Raw genomic sequence first — 20,649 nt, 5'->3', positions numbered from 1 at the left:
CTTGAACCCACAACTTTCTGACTCAGAGGCAAGAGTGCTGCCCACTGAGCCACGGATAATGCTTTACCATGTGTTAATCCCCATGCATTTGACATTGTGCACATTTGACCGAATAAACTGGGCTCAGAGCTTTTGCAAAGTGAGCTGAATAAGAAGCTGACATCAAAGTGGTTACATAATCCCCATGTATTTCACACATTGGCACAATTCACATGCAGGTGAATTGTTTACAGGGATTAGTGAGTTACATCCAATGGGGATTACAAAATTGGTGTCAACTGACAGGCTTTGAACTCTGAACTCTGAACTCTTCGTATAAGTATTGGTGTCCAAGGCCTGCTCATGCATCCTCTCCAATGTGTCATAGAATCTTACAACACAGAAAGAGACTATTCGGCCCATCGAGCCTGTGCTGGCTCTTTGAAGGAGCTATCCAGTTAGTCCCACTCCTCTGCACTTTCCCCATAACCCTGCAAATTTTTCCTTTTCAAGTATATATCCAATTCCCTTATGAAGTGTGGTGACCAGAACAGCACACAGTAGTCTGACCAGTGCATTATAAAGTCTCAGCATAAAGCCTACAAACCTAAACCCCAATGCCCTTACCACAGGTCATAGAATCATAGAATCAAAGAAAGTTATGGTACAGACTGAGGCCATTTGGCCCATCGTGTCCGTGCCGTCCGAAAAAGAGCTATTCAGCTTAATCCCACTTTCCAGCTCTTGGTCCATAGCTCTGTAGGTTACGGCACTTCAGGTGCACATCAAGGTACTTTTTAAATGAGTTGAGGGTTTCTGCCTCTACCACCCTTTCAGGCAGTGAGTTCCAGACCCCCACCACCCTCTGGGTGAAAAAATTTCTCCTCAGCTCCCCTCTAATCCTTCTACCAATTACTTTAAATCTATGCCTCCAGGTCACTGACCCCTCTGCTAAAGGGAAATAGGTCCTCCCTATCCACTCTATCTAGTCCTGTCATAATTTTATACACCTCAATTAAATCTCCCCTCAGCCTCCTTTGTTCTAAAGAAAACAACCCTAGCCTATCCAATCTTTTCTCATAGCTAAAATTCTCCGACCCTGGCAACATCCTCGTAAATCTCTCTACCCTCTCTAGTGCAATCACATCCTTACTGTAATGTGCTCGCTGGCCCACATTGGCTCCCGGTCTGGCAACGCCTCAATTTTAAAATTCTCATCCTTGCTTTCAAATCCCTCCATGGCCCTCGCCCCCCTCCCTATCTCTGTAACCTCCTCCAGCCCTACAACCCCCCCAAAGATCTCTAAACCCCCCGTTCCTCCAACTCTTGCCTCTTAAACATCCAATATTTTCATCGCTCCACCATTGGCGGCCGTGCCTTCAGCTGCCTAGGCCCTAAGCTCTGGAATTCCCTCCCTAAACCTCCCCGCCTCTCTACCTCTCTCTCCTCCTTTAAGGTGCTGCATGAAACCAACTCTTTGACCAAACTTTTGCTCACCTGTCCTAATATCTCCTTATGTGACTCGATGTCAAATTCCTGCCTGATAATCGCTCCTGCGAAGTGCCTTGGGACATTTTACTACGTTAAAGGCAGTATATAAATGCAAGTTGTTGTTGTTGTAGTAGTAGTTGGAGGCTTAGCGATACAGTAGGTACGAGGTTAAATATTATGGCCTGGATTTTCCTTGTTGGGCGTAACCCGGAATCTGCACCCTTTTTGCCAAGTGTCCTCCCAACCTCATTAGAATATGCCCCAACTTAAAATGGGCTTAAATCAATGTAAACAATCGGGGCCTGAGCAAATGCTGAATCCACACCAGTATATTTCTTCTTTTGAGTCTTAAAATGTAAAAGTTTCAACTCATTTAATCAACATTCATGCACATCAGGCACAGTGAGTTTAAAAACCTGGGATCGGGGAAGCTTTTCAATTTTTAATGTGACTTCTACTTTGCCATAAAAATACATTCAAAGAAACAGATAATACAGAGTGGGTCTCAGTGAGGATAATTTTTTTTTAAATGCTCAAAAAATTTGCAAGTTAAAGACCAGAAATGTGATTTTGTTTCCTGCTGCGCCTGAAAATCTGGTCTCAATGTCGAGAGACCCTCAAACAAGGGCACTTGGAGGATTTTTGCGTTCGAGATTTGGGGCCTCTGAAAACCCAACTGGGTCACTAATGCCCTTTAGGGAAGGAAACCTGCCGTCCACACCCGGTCTGGGCCTATATGTGGCTCCAGTCCCCACACCAATGTGGTTGACTCTTAACTGCCCTCTGAGATGGGCCTGGGAAAGCCCCTCAGTTGTATCAGACCTCCTCAGGGCAACTAGGGATGGGCAATAAACCAGCCTTGCCATCGATGCCCACATCCCAAGAAACAAAAAGAACAGGGCATGACCTTTTACCTTTGTAGGAGACAGGACGGGTATTTAAAGATAATCTTAGAGAAGTGTTCATGATTGCTAAACATTCTCCTCACAACGAGAAAACCTCCAGAACTACAGCGGAACATTAACAAAAGCGTCTGTCGTTGGGGAATATTTTGACACGAGTTGTAGGCTCTGCTTTGTCAGAACACTTCCCAGTCAGTGGAAATCTAGCACTTCAACCACATCCTGTCCAAACATTAAATAAATCCACATTTGCTTTGGGTGCGATCGTCGCACTCCTGTGACACAAGAATGGCCCCAGTTGTTTGTGCCTTTCGCTGGTTGTAAAACTCTACGTTAGAAATGTGCGGAAGGAAACCTTTGATATTTAATAGAACACGTCACCGCATGAACTGAAATTCTGAGCTGTCGGAAGCAGCATGTGGTAATGAACTCAGGAGGGGCCCGACTCGAGTTGCCTTTACTGGTGTGTTTCCATTCCAGGCCCCTTCCTCACTTCTCTCACTGGATGTCAAGGAACATCAACACAAGCGCACATTTTTTTCCCAGCTTTAACTTCCCTGGGATTTGTAGGATCCTTCCGGCACTTCCACGTAGATCCAGGATTCCGGAATGGTCTGGTTCCATCCGTACTTTAACCGAAAGCTCCAGACGTCACTTTAAACTAGACGTGACCTTCTGAATATTCGGTAAGCATCATCAGAGTAAAATCGCTTGGGGTGAAATTGAGCGTGTGCAATATTAGGAACAAGTGCCTTTGCACGGAATTCCTCTGCTCATTTTAATGCAGATGTTTAATGGTTCCTTTTAAGTTTATGGAACCGTAGGAGTTTGCCGCACAGAATCATACAGCACAGGAGGAGGCCATTCGGCCCATTGTGTCTGTGCCAGCTCTTTGCTCGAGCAATCCAAAATGAATCCCGCTGCCCCCCCGCCTCTCTCTCTCTCGCCCTGGAGTAGGGTTTAAGGACATCATCACCATCTCCTACCACATTGCCATGGACTGGGCTTTGTCTTAAAGCTATAGAGAGAGGGTATGGACAGAGTGTAGGATTGTGGTAAAACCTTGGTTAACCCCCCAGCTGATTGTTTTAGGGATCAGAGAATAATCTGATTTGGTGACTCAATTACAACTAAGACCGTACAGAAATTAGCTCGGAAACAAACACCTCCTGCAGTTTGGTCATGGATTATGGGAAGTATAAGATGGAGCATCAGTAACTTAACCAAGGCGTTAATGATACGTCACAGAACAAGGCCATTTGGTCCATCGTGCCTGTGCCGGCTCTTTGAAAGAGCTATCCAATTAGTCCCACTCCCCCGCTCTTTCCCCATAGCCCTGCAAACGTTTCCTTTTCAAGTATTTATCCAATTCCCTTTTGAAAGTTACTATTGAATCTGCTTCCACCGCCCTTTCAGGCAGAGCATTCCAGATCATCACAACTCGCTGTGTAAAAAAAAAATTCTCATCTCCCCTCTGGTTCTTTTGCCAATCACTTTAAATATGTGTCCTCTGGTTACTGACCCTTCTGCCACTGGAAACATTTTCTCCTTATTTACTCTATCAAAACACCTCATAATTTTGAATAACTTAATTAATATATGCCAATTTGGTTGGTGCCAAGGAAATTCCTATTTGGAGATTGAAAAGGATGACTGCAAATGAGAGTGTCCAGAACGACAGGTGTTTTTGTGCTTATGATGTGTTCAAAATGTTGAGGGGTTCTGATAGATTAATTAGTAAAAGCACCAGAGAGGAGATGAGGAGAATTTTAATAGACTCAGTAGTAACTTTCAAAAGGGAATTGGATAAATACTTGAAAAGGGAACGTTTGCAGGGCTATGGGGAAAGAGCGGGGGAGTGGGACTAATTTGGATAGTTCTTTCAAAGAGCCGGCACAGGCACGATGGGCCGAATGGCCTCCTCCTTTGCTGTATGATTCTATGATTCTGTTACTGACTGCAATTTAAAATCCAGCGCCTAAATCAACCAGCCTTGGTCTAAATCCATGTGACTTATCCTTCCCGCACAGTCACATGAACCAAGTGGAACCTACAATTCTGCTACACCAGTCGTGGGATCTGGTTCAGCGTTTCCCTGGCAACAGCTAACATTTCGCCTTGGGATGTCTTGTCGCAATTCATGCTCCACTCGCAGGGATTTCTGTTCTTTGATTTAGTGGCGCTGTTTTTTTTTAATATAAAGGGAAGTTGAAGGCCGGTTGCCCTCGGATCTTTGACCTGAATGGCTGAGATGAAACCATTTGTTCAGACCCAATGACAAGCAGCAACCCTTCCATTAAATGGGATGTTGGTTGAAGTACCCTCTGCCTGTAGCCCTTACATCTATTGCAAAGTATTAGCTTAAAACATGTGGGAGGAGGTCGCACACGGTGAACAACACCAAATGCACCAAAATCAGCACAAGTGGGAAAATCAGCAATACCTTAACACAAGTGAGCAAGTGTGCTGAGATAAAATTGAACCAAACTGTGCTTCTTTACTGTAAAATATTGTTAGTCAAGTTCGTACAGCATATCAGAAAATCTGTTGTCCCTCAGGCCCCAGTGTCCCTGCGATTCGCACACAAGTACAGATAGATTTTTGCTGGCCAAGGTATTAAGGGTTACGGAACCAAGGCGGGTAGATGGAGTTAGGATACAGATCAGCCATGATCTAATTGAATGGCAGAACAGGCTCAAGGGGCTGAATGGCCTCCTCCTGTTCCTTTGACATGGTTAGTAAGTTTGCAGATGACACCAAGATTGGTGGCATTGTGGACAGTGAAGAAGGTTATCTAGGATTGCAACGGGATCTTGATAAATTGGGCCAGTGGGCCAATGAATGGCAGATGGAGTTTAATTTAGATAAATGTGAGGTGATGCATTTTGGTAGATCGAATCGGGCCAGGACCTACTCCGTTAATGGTAGGGCGTTGGGGAGAGTTATAGAACAAAGATATAGGAGTACAGGTTCATAGCTCCTTGAAAGTGGAGTCACAGGTGGATAGGGTGGTGAAGAAGGCATTCGGCATGCTTGGTTTCATTGGTCAGAACATTGAATGCAGGAGTTGGGATGTCTTGTTGAAGTTGTACAGGGCATTGGTGAGGCCACACTTGGAGTACTGTGTACAGTTCTGGTCACCCTATTATAGAAAGGATATTATTAAACTAGAAAGAGTGCAGAAAAGATTTACTAGGATGCTACCGGGACTTGATGGTTTGACTTACAGGGAGAGGTTAGACAGACTGGGACTTTTTTCCCTGGAGAGTAGGAGGTTAAGGGGTGATCTTATAGAAGTCTATAAAATAATGAGGGGCATAGATAAGGTAGATAGTCAAAATCTTTTCCCAAAGGTAGGGGAGTCTATAACGAGGGGGCATAGATTTAAGGTGAGAGGGGAGAGATACAAAAGGGTCCAGAGGGGCAATTTTTTCACTCAAAGGGTGGTGAGTGTCTGGAACGAGCTGCCAGAGGCAGTAGTAGAGGCGGGTACAATTTTGTCTTTTAAAAAGCATTTGGACAGTTACATGGGTAAGATGGGTATAGAGGGATATGGGCCAAGTGCAGGAAATTGGGACTAGCTTAGTGGTATAAACTGGGCGACATGGACATGTTGGGCCGAAGGGCCTGTTTCCATGTTGTAAAATTCTATGATTCTATGACACCAAACTTACAGACCTCGCAGCACGTGCCCATTGCTATTCTTAAATAAAATGGCGGCATCAACTTCAAAAAATGAGCAACACTCCAGATTCCTCGGATTGATCTCCCTGCCTATGGTACACGGTTCTGCGTACATTGTGTACACCTTCCGAAGCTCATGCTAGGCTACAGCAGTAGGACAGCACATCCTCTTTTTGCTACTGGAGCCGGACTTCAAAGAGCAGCCTAATGTTAATCACACGCAATATGAGCGAAATGCAGCCGTGTTTCCCTCTGTTTCCCCGCTAGTCCCAGCCTCCCAGAGTTCAGAGATCAGCAGAGGGAACCCCTGGAGAAAAGTTGAAGATGGTCCATGTGCAGGTTCCATAGGAACAGGAGGAGGCCATTCAGCCCCTCGAGCCTGTTCCGCCATTCAATTAGATCACGGCTGATCTGTATCTCAACTCCAACTACCCACCTCGGTTCCATATCCCTCGATACCCTTACCCAACAAAAATCCACCAATCTCAGTCTTGAAAGCTTCAATTGACCCCCAGCCTCAACAGCTTTTTGGGGGAGAGAGTTCCAGATTTCCACTCCCCTTTGTGTGAAGAAGTGCTTCCTGACATCACTCCTGAACGGCCTAGCTCTAATTTTAAGGTTATGCCCCCTTGTTCTGGACTCCCCCACCAGAGGAAATAGTTTCTCTCTATCGACCCTATCAAATCCTTTAATCATCTTTAACACCTCAATTAGATCACCCCTTAATCTTCAATACTTGAGGGAATACAAGCCTCGTCTCTGTAACCCGTCCTCATTATTTAACCCTTTTAATCCCCGGTATCATTCTGGTGAATCTGCGCTGCACCCCCTCCACGGCCAATATACCCTTCCTGTGGTGCGGTGCTCTAAAGTCATGCCAGGCTTTCCATCCCGAATCGCCATCTGCGGAGCCCCTGCCCGAGAGTGCGGGCATCGGGCGAGGACAGGATCGTGATGCCTCATACAGTCAAATAACCCGATAATGCACGCTTGTCTAAGCTCGCAGATGAAGTCTGTCATTTTGAACGACATACCGTACCGCCCCAGAAAGAAGGGAGGGGAGGAAGTTGAGGGGGGGGGGGGGTGGCGGGGGGAGTGTATAATAATAGAAGATTTTGCAGCCCTGGGGAGGGAGTAGCTGCCTCGGCTGTTAGCGATTCTCAGAGGTTGCTCCCCAGAGCAGGCGACAGGCTGTCGAGGCAGGAGTCAAGTTACTGAACCTTCGTGAATGGAAAATGTCCTGACAGGCCTGAGCTGCAGATGAATGTTTTATGAAAGCCCAGCCTCGAAATCTAGCTCAGCAGGAACCGTGAGAGCAGAGGATGAGACAGCGACTGCTCTTGTTGTTTACATAGCTGGGTGGGTGAGGAGGAGGGGGGGGGGGGGGGGTGGGGGAGGGGGAAGGAAGTGCCTCCACAACGGTCCGACTGCAACTTTCAGTTCTTAAAGCGGTATCATCAACGACTGACATCCTCGCTGGGCAGAGTTACAGTCTGTTCTCAATAGGGTAAGACGCAAGCTTTCATCATTGCGTTTGTGGTGGCGTCCACAGTTCAGCAGGTTAAGGGTTAAGTAAATACCAAGGATGTGAGCAGTTAGTGTTTGGATCCAGCTCCTCTTGTGTATCTGTGAATTTGAGATGGTTTTTAAAGGGCCATCGTCTTGTTCTTTTCTTTCCACTCTCATCCAATTTCTCCTCTTCCCCTCAAGGCTGACTCCTCTCTGACTCCTTTCAGGCCTCCCCCAAGTGGCCAATGTGCATGCATGAGCCTTGACACCAGGTGTTATCAGGCTACTCCACCATGAAGGGCATCGCAACTACATAGAATTTATAGCACAAAAACAGGCTATTTGGCCCAACTGGTCTATGCCGGTGTTTATGCTCCACACGAGCCTCCTCCCTCCCTACTTCATTTAACCCTAACAGCATATCCTTCTATTCCTTTCTCCGTCATGTGTTTATCTAGCTTCCCCTTAAATCTATGCAATTTGCCTCAACTACTCCTTGTGGTAGCGAGTTCCACATTCTCACCACTCTCTGGGTAAAGAAGATTCTCCTGAATCCCCTACTGTATTTATTAGTGGCTTTCTTATGTTTATGGCCCCTAGTTCTGGTCTCCCCCACAAGTGGAAACATCTTCTCTATGTCTACCCTATCAAACCCTTTCATAATCTTGAAGACCTCTATCAGGTCACCCCTCAGTCCTCTCGTTTGCAGATGACACCAAACTTGGAAGGGTAGTAAACAGTGAGGAGGATAGTGATAGACTTCAAGAGGACATAGACAGACTGGTGGAATGGGCGGACACATGGCAGATGAAATTTAACGCAGAAAAATGCAAAGTGATACATTTCGGTAGGAAGAACGAGGAGAGGCAATATAAACTAATGGGCATACCTCTAAAAGGGTGCAGGAACAGAGAGATCTGGGGGTATATGTACACAAATCGTTGAAGGTGGCAGGGCAGGTTGAGAAAGCGGTTAAAAAGCATATGGGATCCTGGACTTTATAAATAGAGGCATGGAGTACAAAAGCAAGGAAGTCATGATGAACCTTTATAAAACACTGGTTCGACCACAACTGGAGTATTGTGTCCAGTTCCGGGCACCGCACTTTAGGAACGATGCGAAGGCCTTAGAGAGGGTGCAGAAGAGATTTACTAGAATGATTCCAGGGATGAGGGACTTTAGTTACGTGGATAGACTGGAGAAGCTGGGGTTGTTCTCTTTGGAACAGAGAAGGTTGAGAGGAGATTTGATAGAGGTATTCAAAATCATGAAGGATCTAGACAGAGTAGATAGAGAGAAACTGTTCCCATTGGCGGAAGGGTCAAGAACCAGAGGATGTAGATTTAAGGTGATTGGCTGTGATGATTGGCCTCCAACAACCACTACCATCTTCCTTTATGCTAGGTAAGACTCCAGCTGCTGAAGAGCTTTCCCCCTGATCCCCATTGACTTCAGTTTTACTGGGGCTCCTTGGTGCCACATTCAATCAAATGAAGCCTTGATGTCAGGGGCAGTCACTCTCACCTCACCTCTTTTGTCCATATTTGGACCACAGCTGTAATGAGGTCTGGAGCCGAGTGGTCCTGATGGAACGCAAACTGAGCGTCAGTGAGTAGGTTATTAGTGAGTAAGTGCTGCTTGATAGTATTGGTAACGCCTCGATTTTAAAATTCTTATCTTTGTTTTCAAATGCCTCCATGGCCTCGCCCCTCCCTCTGTAACCTCCTCCAGCCCTACAACTCTCCGAGATCTCTGCGCTCCTCCAATTCTGCCCTCTTGCGCATCCCCGATTTAATCGCTCCACCAAGGGTGGCCGTGCCTTCAGCTGCCTAGGCCCTAAGCTCTGGAATTCCCTCCCTAAACCTCTCCGCCTCTCTCTCCTCCTTTAAGACACTCCTTAAAACCTACCTCTTCGGCCAAGCTTTTGGTCACCTGTCCTAATATCTCCTTATGTGGCTCGGTGTCAGATTTTGTTGATAATCGCTCCCGTGAAGCGCCTTGGGACGTTTTACTACGTTAAAGGCGCTATATAAATGCAAGTTGTTGTTGTTGTTCGTTCTCCAATTGGCGCAGGTAAATCACGGTATGCTCTATCACCCCACGTGCTGTGCATGATGTTTTTGTGGGGTGGGGATGGGGGTTTGGGGGGTGGGGATGGGGGTTCTAAGGTCTCACTGTGATGCAGCTGATACCTGTTAGTATTGGATCTGTCACCGTAACCATAGCAACGGAACATCGCAACACGGACCCACTTACATTCAAATGACGACAACACTCTGTTCCCGTTGCTCACCTGACTGAGAAAAGGTGGGGGCGGGGGGGGGGGGGCTTTGTGGCCCCAGGAGGCTTATGAGAAAAAGGTTTTTGTGATCTGGGCAAGAGCTCGGATGGATAAAAAGGTCTCACACCGAGCCCAGTAAATGTCCACACTATGAAGAGGGGACAGGGTTGACTCCCCGTCGCTGCTACAGGTAATTACATGGTCAGATGTATTTCCAACTTGTTTTGTTTTGATCCGTTGAGTTCTCTGAGTCAAGTGGGAACCCGTAATCACCATAGTTGAGGGCCAACTAACCAGTTAACAGATAGAATTTCCATTTGTCCGAGAGAGAGAGGGGCACACTCTCCCCCTACAGGGACACATCTCACTTACCCAAATACACAGAGCTTAGGCCCAGGCCTCAAGAGATCAAAGATTTCCAAGTCTTTGAAGGTGGCACAACAATTCGAGAAGGTCTGTTAAAAAAAGCCACAAGGGATCCTTAGCTTATAAATAGGGGCATAGAGTACAAGAGCAAGGAAGTTATGCTAAAATTTTATAAATCACTGGTTGGGCCTCAATTGGAGTATTGTGTCCAATTCTGGGCACCGCACTTTAGGAAGGATGTAATGGCCCTGGAGAGGGTGCAGAGGAGATTTACTAGAATGGTACCAGGGATGAGGGACTTCAGTTATGTGGAGAGACTGGAGAAGCTGGGGTTGTTCTCCTTAGAGCAGAGAAGGTTAAGGGGAATGTGTTCAAAATGATGAAAGGTTCTGATAGAGTAAATAAGGAGAAACTGTTTCCAGTGGCAGGAGGGTCGGTAACCAGAGGACACAGATTTAGGGTAATTGGCAAAAGAACCAGAGGGGAGATGAGAATTTTTTTTAACGCAGCGAGTTGTGATGATCTGGAATGCGCTGCCTGAAAGGGCGGTGGAAGCAGATTCAATAATAACTTTCAAAAGGGAATTGGATAAATACTTGAAGGGGAAAAATTGAAGGGCTACGGGGGAAGGGCAGGGGAATGGGACTGATTGGATAGCTCTTTCAAAGAGCCGGCACAGGCACGATGGGTCGAATGGCCTCCTCCTGTGCCGTATCATTCTATGATTCAATGAGGGGAAGAATAAAGAGCTTGTGTTGCACGCTAGTAAACTGACCAATCAGAGGACAGCTTATGTGACCAATTAATTGAGGCATTACCAGCTCAAACCCGGCAACTGGCGAGACTCCAAATACAAACAGGTTTAGTTAGACAGCTCCAGGTTCAGTGCCCAGACTGTGCTGATCTCAGCCAATGTGGCAATAGATCGCAGCACCACTGGAATAGGAAGAGGACATAAAATCAGTCAGGGTTCCTGCCTCTGATTTCTAGCCAGCGACAGTCTATGTATGGACATTGGGTGAGAATAGGGCATGGCTTGGCAGAGTCAACCCTTTCCTCCGCGCCCTCCCCCCCCCACTCTCCCCCCTCGGCCCCTCCCTCCTTCCTCCCCTCCCCCTCTACCCCTCTTCCTCTCCCTCTCCCCTACCCCTCCCCTCTTCTCTCCCCCTGTGCCCCCTATCGCCTTCTTCCCCTCTCCCCTCCCCCTCCCCCCTCTCCCTCCCCACTTTCCCCCCTCCCCTCCTCTCTCCTCTCTCCCCCTCTGCCCCCAACCCCTTCCTCCCCTTCCCCCCTCTGCCCCCACTTCCCCCCTCCCCTCCTCTCTCCCCTCCCCCCCCCCTCCCATCTCCAACTCCATGTCAACTTCCTATTGACACTCGAGCCTAGCCCTTTCGCTATTGGTGCACTTTATACCTGAACAGTTATTGGTGGACTTTAGACAGATTCAAATGGAAGAGTGGCGATCCACACCCAGCTTTCCAGAGATTACCTCAGCTGCACAGCTCTGGGTGCAGGTTAGAACCAGGAGTGAGAAAACTGCTTGTAAATGAAACTTAAAGGTGAAGGAGGCAATTAAAGGGGCGTGGAGAACGTTTCCGAAATCCCTTTGAAAGGCCCAGTGGGCATCTCGGTCCATTAGCAACCGTTGCCAGGGGCTGAAGGGGGAGAGAATTAAGAAACAACAGACAGAAATGGGGAAGGGATTTTTTTTTTATTCGTTCATGGGATGTGGGCGTCCCTGGCGAGGCCGGCATTTATTGCCCGTCCCTAATTGCCCTCGAGAAGGTGGTGGTGAGCCGCCTTCATGAACCGCTGCAGTCCGTGTGGTGAAGGTTCTCCCACAGTGCTGTTAGGAAGGGAGTTCCAGGATTTTGACCCAGCGACGATGAAGGAACGGCGATATATTTCCAAGTCGGGATGGTGTGTGACTTGGAGGGGAACGTGCAGGTGGTGTTGTACCTCTGTGCCTGCTGCTCTTGTCCTTCTAGGTGGTAGAGGTCGCGGGTTTGGGAGGTGTTGTCGAAAAGCCTTGGCGAGTTGCTGCAGTGCATCCTGTGGATGGTACACACTGCAGCCACAGTGCGCCGGTGGTGAAGGGAGTGAATGTTCAGGGTGGTGGATGGGGTGCCAATCAAGCGGGCTGCTTTGTCCTGGATGGTGTCGAGCTTCTTGAGTGTGGTTGGAGCTGCACTCATCCAAGCAAGTGGAGAGTATTCCATCACACTCCTGACTTGTGCCTTGTAGACGGTGGAAAGGCTTTGGGGAGTCAGGAGGTGGAGGTGGGAGAAAGTGAAACCCGAGGTGCAGGCGGGACTCTGCAAGTGGGTGACAGAGCAGCCCAATAACCCCATCCCCGGCTCGACGGATGCTGAAGTGGAGTTTATGCTCCAAGAGGTGGTTGCGAGGAGGGGTTGCCCCCGCAGCACGCCTGCAAGGAGCTGGAGCCAAGTTTAAGCGGCGCTGACTGCTACCGTCGCTGGATGTGCCCGCTACCAGGCTGTGTGGGAGCCGCACACGTGTCCTCCTAGCACCCGACGACCCAGACCCTGCGGAGACATTTCCGTGCGGTCAACGGCAGATAAGTTGTGTCAGGGCCTGAACGTGGTGCTGGTGGCACCCTGGTGGATATTGCCAATCAGGGCATGGTGTACCCATTGGTCGCCCTGGCACGCCTTCGCCCGTGCAGTGCCATTGAAAGCGGGACGTGCTGTGATTGGCGTTCACACATCATAGTTCCCATCTTCCTCTCGGAAGAGACGCCTCCACCAACACCAACGGTCTGCCAAAGTGATGTATACGCACCTCTGTCTGCAGGTCCGACTGGGCGGGCGCAGAGCATCCCTCGGGCAGCCTCCATTGGTCCTCCTCCTCCTCTTCGGAATCACATCAGATAGGGCGATTCCCATTGGGAAACCCCTCGGTGCCGGTAATGGTGCTGGGGACAACAACGAGATACAACAATTGGCACCGATAGCTCATGAGAACCTAAGCACCAGCAGAAAAGATAATGAGAACTATTGTTAAGAAATGGTTGAAGCACACTTAGCCTGACATAACTGACCTTTCCATGACCTTTCTGTATAGCTACTGCAGCCTACCCATTTCACAGGGGAATGGTTTACATCTGCCTTCCCGCACGCCATAACAGCACAAAATGTTCCTCCCATTGAACTGTGTATTCAATGTTCTCATCAAGGTGTTGGATATTTAGCACCATTTCATCCATCCAATGTCAGAATCGAGCCTTCCAAAGTCAGGTGCAGATGGATTTAGATACAGAGTGATGCTCCCTTTGCTCTACCCCAACAATATACCTCAACTCCAATCTTCTACTGCACCAGTGTGACATTTTCCCCGTTTCCCACATCAGCCATTCCCGTAGGCTTTCTGGGTGAGTTTGCCTATTAGCGTCAACTTAAGGGCAGTTTTGTGCTGTCAGCTGATGTCCATTAGACACTGGATTTAGACCATGCAAACTCATCTCATACAGGACCTTAGAAGCAGCTGACAGAGGAGACTTTCACTCCCGTCACTCTGGGCTGGACAAAAGGCCAGTGTGCTAACCCGAAGCTTACAAATCATCTTGGATCATCCGTGCTGACTTTCAAGAACATTGCCTTCGAAAGCAGGACAAAGTGCAGGAAAGGGCGCCAGACTGGGGCAGATGGCATCCTTTCACTGGTCCTCCTCTTCTTCAGATAGGGCGATTCCCATTGGGAAACCTATCGGTGCCAGTAATGGTATTGGGGACAAAAACAAGGGACTCCTAGACCCCTCACCCTAACTCCTCATCAGGGGACAGTATGGGTTTAGCACCCAGTTTATGCCCAGGAGTGACTGATGCCCAAATTTGGCTCTCCAAACTGTCTTACGTCAACCAATTGGGATTGTATCTGTGTTTACTTTACCAACCAACCAATCAGGATACACACAGTCAACTCTTTGCTGAATGAGTTAACTCTTTCTTGCCAAATTGTCAAAAAAGATGTCAGACAAGTCATGTAATACAGTTATTAACTTCAGAATCCTGATCAGTTTTACCTAAATTTAGACATTCAGTATGCATATCATTAGTCGATAGGGTTAACTACGCAATGAAATACAAAGGTTATAACGGCAATACAGCTCGAACACACTAATTCAGTATTAACTGGTTTGCTGATTATCAATTTATAGTTGAAATCAGTGTGTGAGTTTGATATAAATTGGTGAGATTAATTTAGGTTTGGAGTCCTTAGATAGCGAACAAGTTACAGCATCAAATAACCAGTCCATTGGATAGATTAGAGTATATAATGCCGTTATTTAGCGGTGTTTCCAGAACTTACACAACCCTGTCCTTACAAACTGTGTGGTTGAGCCAGTTGATGTGCCTTCCCCTGGGATGATGGTGTTGGCTTCAGGGACATGAGGGTGATGAACCTTCATCTGGAGCAACGCTACCCGTTTATCCTGGATTCCCTGCTCCTGGTTAAATCCACCTCACACGCTGGGGACCATATCCGGACTAGCTGGCTCCAAATTCACCCACCTTGATCTCAGGAAACTTGTACATTTAAGTACCACGCTTACATCTGGCCAGTATAGCCGTACAATCTGCCTTCTGTTACCTCTCTCTCTGTCAGAGATGCACGTTTGCCTTTTACAAAGACACCCTTCTGCATGCACCAGGTAAAGACCACTTAATAAAACAAGGCAGACAAACAAAGAAGATCTCTAGAAGGTGTGCTGAAACTCCCTCTTATATACCCTTGATTTTCAAAGAAACCCCCCCCCCCCCACTTTCATTCAACTGACCGAGCTGAGTGATATCTGTGTTCGAAGAGTTCACCTTGCAGCTACGTTGGTGCCCTGAAACCTCTCAGTTAGCAAGGCATCCATAGCAAGACATACCAGGTCGCACTTTATTCCTTAGCTCCTCAATCTCTAACACAAAGGTGTCTCACATGGGTCCAGATAAGGCATGACATACATATTTTACTCGAATGATACATAGAAACATAGAAAATAGGAGCAGGAGTAGGCCATTCGGCCCTTCGAGCCTGCTGCGCCATTCAATATGATCATGGCTGATCCCCTATCTCAATACCATATTCCCGCTCTCTCCCCATACCCCTTGATGCCTTTTGTGTCTAGAAATCTATCCAGCTCCATCTTAAATATATTCAGTGACTTGGCCTCCACAGCCTTCTGTGGTAGAGAATTCCACAGGTTCACCACCCTCTGAGTGAAGAAATTTCTCCTCAATCTCAGTCCTAAATGTCCTACCCCGTATCCTGAGACTGTGACCCCTCGTTCTGGCCCCTCCCCAGCCAGGGGAAACATTGTCCCCGCATCTAGTCGGCCTAGCCCGGTCAGAATTTTATATGTTCCAACGAGGGATGAGGGACTTCAGTTAATGTGGAGAGACTGGAGAACCTGGGGTTGTTCTCCTTAGAGCAGAGAAGGTTAAGGGAAGATTTAATAGAGGTGTTCAAAATCATGAGGGGTTTTGAGAGAGTAAATAAGGAGAAACTGTTTCCAGTGGCAGGAGGTTCGATAACCAGAGGACACAGATTTAAGATAATTGGCAAAAAAGCCAGGGGGGCGATGAGGAGAATGTTTTTTACGCAGTGAGTTGTGATGATCTGGAATGCGCTGCCTGAAAGGGCGGTGGAAGCAGATTCAATAATAACTTTCAAAAGGGAATCGGATAAATATTTGAAAAGGAAAAATTTGCAGGGCTATGGGGAAAGAGCGAGGAGTGGGATTAATTGAATAGCTCTTTCAAAAGAGCCGGCACAGGTACGATGGGCCGAATGGCCTCCTTCTGTGCCATATCATTCTATGATTCTATAATTTTGGGGATTGTGGCCTTGATGGTTTGTCTTCTATCGGTGGTTAGGAATGTTTCGTTATATAAACCTTAAGGGTTTAATTAATCCTTTAATTTCCCAGCATTAGTCTGATTACTGACTCCATTTTGAGGGCACATTTAAAGCAGTTGGCAGTGCCTTGTGCCAATACACTTGACCCCCAGTGGTGCAGACAAATATCCCAACTCCTTGCTCCAGGTGGATGTCGGAGCAGTTCAGTCAGGAACACGGGGAGTCAGGAGTCAGCACAACAGATCCACGATCCTCCCCGATAGATTGGGAGACTTTTCAAGTATAGTCAAACCCACCCCATCATTCAGCCCCCTGACGTGAACTGTTTTACATAAGAACATAAGAACATAAGAAATTGGAGCAGGAGTAGGCCAATCGGCCCCTCGAGCCTGCTCCGCCATTCAATAAGATCATGGCTGATCTGATCCCAACCACAAATCTAAAGAACACAAGAAGTAGGAGCAGGACCCGGCCACACAGCCCCTGGGCCCTCTCCGCCACCCAACAGGGCATTGACCGATCCGAACTCAGCTTCATGTCCAATTTCCTGCCCGCTCCCCATAACCCCTAATTCCCTTTACTTCTAGGAAACTGTCTATTTCTGTTTTAAATTTATCTAATGATGTAGCTTCCACAGCTTCCTGGGGCAGCAAATTCCACAGACCTACCACCCTCTGAGTGAAGAAGTTTCTCCTCATCTCAGTTTTGAAAGAGCAGCCCCTTATTCTAAGATTATGCCCCCTAGTTCTAGTTTCACCCATCTTTGGGAACATCCTTACTGCATCCACCCGATCAAGCCCCTTCACAATCTTATATGTTTCAATAAGATCGCCTCTCATTCTTCTGAACTCCAATGAGTAGAGTCCCAATCTACTCAACCTCTCCTCATATGTCCGCCCCCTCATCCCCGGGATTAACCGAGTGAACCTTCTTTGTACTGCCTCGAGAGCAAGTATGTCTTTTCTTAAGTATGGAGACCAAAACTGTATGCAGTATTCCAGGTGCGGTCTCACCAATACCCTATATAACTGCAGCAATACCTCCCTGTTTTTATATTCTATCCCCCTAGCAATAAAAGCCAACATTCCGTTGGCCTTCTTGATCACCTGCTGCACCTGCATACCAACTTTTTGATTTTCTTGCACTAGGACCCCCAGATAATTTGACGTGGGACTTCTGTGAAAATCTAACTTCCCCTAAATGTAGCGGTTCCAAGATAGCGCACAGAGAACTCGATAATTGGAAATGTCCAAAGAGTACAGGAGGGGTCTGGAAAATCTGAGGAAGGCTCGACATCACCCATTAAACAGTGAAGATAGCAACAACAACTTGCATTTATATAGCGCCTTTAACATAGTAAAACGTCCCAAGGCGCTTCACAGGAGAGTTTATCAAACAAAATTTGACACTGAGCCACATAAGGAGATATTAGGACAGGTGACCAAAAGGTTGGTCAAAGAGGTGCGTTTTAAAGAGCGTCTTAAAGGAGGAGGGAGAGGTGGAGAGGGTTTAGGGAGGGAATTCCAGAGTTTAGGGTCCAGGCAGCTGAAGGGAACGGCTGATATAAAGAGAAACTGACGCAGCTGCAAAATCTGAGCTGGAAAGAGGAAATGCTGGAAATACACAGCGGGTCAGTCAGAGCTGATGAAGAGTCACACCCAAAATACTAACCAGTGTGTTCTCTGTCCAGATGTTGATGGGCACATTGTGTATTTCCTGCATTTTCTGTTTTTATTGCCCCTTAAATCTATATAAATTTGTAGAGTGCAGTGTCTTTATTGCGTGCAGAGCAATTTCCCTTCAATATTCTGTTGTTGCCCAGTTCCTCCCGCCTGTTACTCGATCCTCCTGCTTCTTGTCCTGACAGTACTCCAGTACCTTCGCTGCGGCCTATTGAATCTTTCAAAACCATTCTGCAAGAACTTTCCACGGTACATGTCATGCGTAACAGGGGTTACCGATAGTTGTGTACAGTGAGCAGGGCTGACTGAGGCTGCAGGCCAACTGGGGAGAAAAGGATTGGGCCATCGTGGGTGTTGGACATGAGTCAGTCAGGACCGAGCTAAATTGGGAGCACTAGAGGAACACCCCACCCTAGGGCAGCAAAACCATTCTTTATATAAGAGACATCAGACAGGTCCTGAGATATAGTGTCCACTTACAGGGTAGAGTGAGATGACGGCTTCTGTGCTGTGCCATGGGCTGATGATGTGTAGGTTTCTACCCAAAGTCCTCCAAAGGTTAAGCTCCTGAGAGGAAGCCAGGCAAGGGCCAAAATAGAGCAAAGAAAGTTGATGGAGCATTTTACACTGAGCTTTACTCTGTATCTATTCCGCACTGTACCCACCCTGGGAGTGTTTGGTGGTACAGTGTAGAGGGAGCTTTACTCTGTATCTATTCCGCGCTGTACCCACCCTGGGAGTGTTTGGTGGTACAGTGTAGAGGGAGCTTTACTCTGTATCTATTCCGCACTGTACCCACCCTGGGAGTGTTTGGTGGTACAGTGTAGAGGGAGCTTTACTCTGTATCTATTCCGCACTGTACCCACCCTGGGAGTGTTTGGTGGTACAGTGTAGAGGGAGCTTTACTCTGTATCTAACCCGTGCTGTACCTGCCCTGGGAGTGTTTGATGGGACAGTGTAGAGGGAGCTTTACTCTGTATCTGTCCCGTGCTGTACCTGCCCTGGGAGTGTTTGATGGGACAGTGTAGATGGAGCTTTACTCTGTATCTAACCCGTGCTGTACCTGCCCTGGGAGTGTTTGATGGGACAGTGTAGAGGGAGCTTTACTCTGTATCTGTCACGTGCTGTACCTGCCCTGGGAGTGTTTGATGGGACAGTGTAGATGGAGCTTTACTCTGTATCTAACCCGTGCTGTACCTGCCCTGGGAGTGTTTGATGGGACAGTGTAGAGGGAGCTTTACTCTGTATTTATCCCAAGCTGCACCTGCCCTGGGAGTGTTTGATGGGACAGTGTAGAGGGAGCTTTACTCTGTATTTATCCCACGCTGCACCTGCCCTGGGAGTGTTTGATGGGACAGTGTAGACGGAACTTCACTCTGTATCTGTCCCATGCTGTACCTGCCCTAGGAGTGTTTGATGGGACAGTGTAGAGGGAGCTTTACTCTGTATCTAACCCGTGCTGTACCCACCCTCGGAGTGTTTGATGGGACAGTGTAGAGGGAGCTTTACTCTGTATCTGTCACGTGCTGTACCTGCCCTGGGAGTGTTTGATGGGACAGTGTAGACGGAACTTCACTCTGTATCTGTCCCATGCTGTACCTGCCCTAGGAGTGTTTGATGGGACAGTGTAGAGGGAGCTTTACTCTGTATCTAACCCGTGCTGTACCCACCCTGGGAGTGTTTGATGGGACAGTGTAGAGGGAGCTTTACTCTGTATCTAACCCGTGCTGTACCTGCCCTGGGAGTGTTTGATGGGACAGTGTAGAGGGAGCTTTACTCTGTATCTAACCCGTGCTGTACCTGCCCTGGGAGTGTTTGATGGGACAGTGTAGATGGAGCTTTACTCTGTATCTGTCCCGTGCTGTACCTGCCCTGGGAGTGTTTGATGGGACAGTGCAGACGGAGCTTTACTCTGTATCTGTCCTGTGCTGTACCTGCCCTGGGAATGTTTGAAGGGACAGTATAGAGGGAGCTTTACTCTGTATCTAACCCATGCTGTACCTGTCCCTTCCTAGCCCCCATGTTAGCTGATATTGTTAACGGTTCCCTCTCCTCTGGTACTGTCCCTCTCCCCTTCTAATTTGCCATCATCACCCCCTCAAAAAACTCACCCTTGACCCATCTGTCCTTGCAAACTACCGTCCCATCTCCAACCTCCCTTTCCATTCCAAATTCCTTGAACGTGTTGTCGCCTCCCAATCCGTGACCATCTTTCCCGTAACTTCATGTTTGAATCCCTTCAATCAGATTTCCACCCCTGCCACAGTACTGAAACGGCCCTTATCAAAGTCACAAATGACATCCTATGTGACTGTGATCGTGGTAAACTATCCCTCCTTACCCTTCTCGACCTGTCTGCAGCCTTTGACGTGGTTGATCACACCACCCTCCTCCAATGCCTCTCCTCCGTTGTCTGGGTGGGACTGGGTGGGTGGGACTGCTCTCACCTGGTTCCATTCTTATCTACCCAGTTGTAGCCACATAATCTCCTGCAATGGCCTCTCTTCCCACTCCCACACCGTTACCTCTGGAGTCCCCCAAGGGTCTATCCTTGGCCCCCTCCTATTTCTCATCTACATGCTGCCTCTCGGTGACTTCATCCGAAATGTCAGGTTCCACGTGTACGCCGATGACACCCAGCTCTACCTCTCCACCACCTCTCTCAACCCCTCCACTGCCCCTGTGTTGTCACACTGCTTGCCCAACATCCAATCCTGGATGAGCCGCAATTTCCTCCATCTAAATATTGGGAAGACTGAAGCCGTTGTCTTTGGTCCCCGCCACAAACTCTGTTCCTTCACCCACTGATTCCAACCCTCTCCAAGGCCACTGTATCAGGCTGAACCAGACTGTTTGTAACCTCTGCTTCCTATTTGACCCTGAGCTGA

General features: G+C 47.8%; 1 protein-coding gene across 4 annotated transcripts in view; it reads left to right on the top strand.

The window, feature by feature from the left end:
* Positions 1-20,649, top strand: part of LOC137335079 (DENN domain-containing protein 3-like) — a 121,349-nt gene that overhangs the window by 15,090 nt on the left and 85,610 nt on the right. The window contains exon 2 of one of the 4 annotated variants that reach the window (XM_068000184.1): positions 2,853-3,058. The exons of the other annotated variants lie outside the window; for them this stretch is intronic. The gene's annotated coding sequence lies outside the window, so the exon portion shown is untranslated. The remainder of the gene's footprint in view (positions 1-2,852; positions 3,059-20,649) is intronic. 4 annotated transcript variants of the gene reach the window in all.

This window comes from Heptranchias perlo, chromosome 19 (genome assembly GCF_035084215.1).
Source record: "Heptranchias perlo isolate sHepPer1 chromosome 19, sHepPer1.hap1, whole genome shotgun sequence".
NCBI lineage: Eukaryota > Metazoa > Chordata > Chondrichthyes > Hexanchiformes > Hexanchidae > Heptranchias > Heptranchias perlo.
The sequence above is the reverse complement of the archived record's forward strand: the minus strand, read 5'-3'. Positions and strand labels throughout refer to the sequence as shown.